Genomic DNA, 1,468 nt, shown 5'->3' with positions numbered 1-1,468 from the left:
GGAAACGTTTCAGATTCGTGTGCACGGGCAAATTCGATTTGAATACGTTACGTGTGGATGGAAATATTTTTGAATCTGGGAACAAAAAGTTACGGATTCAAAAATATCCGGATACGTGTGGACGGGGCCTTTGTTGGAAGAGAAAACCGTTTGGAAATTTATCGGTGTGTTTTTTGGTCCATTTTTAACTGATATTTCAACACATGAATTCAAACCAAGATGTTAATCCATTAGCCGGCCAAGCTCCACGAACGAATTTCCACTCAAACACTGTCTCAGCAACCGAGACTCGCGTTGACCTTGAAATTTCCTAAGATATTTCCCTGGTAGCACCGTTAACTCAAAAGAGAATCTCGCTGGCATAGAAACGTACTGTGCAGTCAAAACATTAGTCAGTTTTGGACCCAGTCAGCAGTTTGCATTTTGTACCTAGTAGTTTGCATTTTAAACCCAATCTGCAATCTGGAAACTGCAGTCTGTAGTCGGGTTTGTAGTCTGCATTTTATACTGACCGGTAGGTTATCTTATTTCAAAGATCAAAGAAATAACGACGTCTCCTCCTCTAACATCAGGTAAATGCTCAAACCATTTTTCATGACACCTTTGATTACAACACGTAATCTTTAAACGTAGTACTACTTAACGCGCGTCTGGCATTTTTTCACTGTTTTGGATCAGTCGCTCTCTAAAATGCACATCCCAATTTCTTTTGTTTAAGTTGTAGCGGCATCGCTTGAATTACGACGCATGTAACAATAAACGCCATTCGCATACAAATAAGTGGCTGGGTATATCCTGCAGTTTAGCTTTTCCCCCCTTTCTACAAAGGTGAAATGGTGTGACATGAATGGACCTTGAATGATTGCTTCGAACATTTCACCTTAGTGCACATATTTCCTCTTAAGTTTAGCCAGCGATATGTCAGTTCCTGCTCAGGAACAGGTTCGGAAACACGATCACTTTATGATGTTGTCCTTAACGCATTTAGCTCAATGTAAGATATTTATGACTTTCGATCTGCTGGCTGACTATCTCCAATTCTTCCAGCTATTAAGAACCAGTGATTTCCATTGTTTGGTTCTTCACTGGTCAACTTCTGACTTCAATACACTAAAACATTAAATATTCAGGGTATACTATTATTTATAGATTTTGAAAAGGCATTTGTCGTAAATCGTTTGTTACAATATTGTTTTGTTGGACCGTATATCCGAACAGTACATTGATGATTGACATTTGATTATTAATTTGATTGACGTGTACCTCTTGATTGCATTAGCACGTATCTTGTTATCTTTTATCTCGTTTTTGCCTGCGTATCAAAGCTCAGCTGTGGGTTTTACGATTTTTGAGTATTGTGTAAATATAAGCACGAGTCTAGTGAATTTCGATTAAATCGTTTTTGAATATTATTACGTTTGGGTTTCTTCCGGATCTGTTTTACGACAAATTGGCGCCCAACGTGGGG

General features: G+C 38.6%; 1 protein-coding gene across 1 annotated transcript in view; it reads left to right on the top strand.

The window, feature by feature from the left end:
• Positions 1-448: 448 nt before the first annotated feature.
• Positions 449-1,468, top strand: part of LOC137993611 (uncharacterized) — a 27,481-nt gene continuing 26,461 nt past the window's right edge. The window contains exon 1 of the mRNA XM_068839568.1: positions 449-572. The gene's annotated coding sequence lies outside the window, so the exon portion shown is untranslated. The remainder of the gene's footprint in view (positions 573-1,468) is intronic.

The sequence above is a fragment of the Montipora foliosa genome, chromosome 2, assembly GCF_036669935.1.
Source record: "Montipora foliosa isolate CH-2021 chromosome 2, ASM3666993v2, whole genome shotgun sequence".
Lineage (NCBI taxonomy): Eukaryota > Metazoa > Cnidaria > Anthozoa > Scleractinia > Acroporidae > Montipora > Montipora foliosa.
Note: the sequence above shows the minus strand (reverse complement) of the source record. Positions and strands in the feature narration are given on the sequence as shown.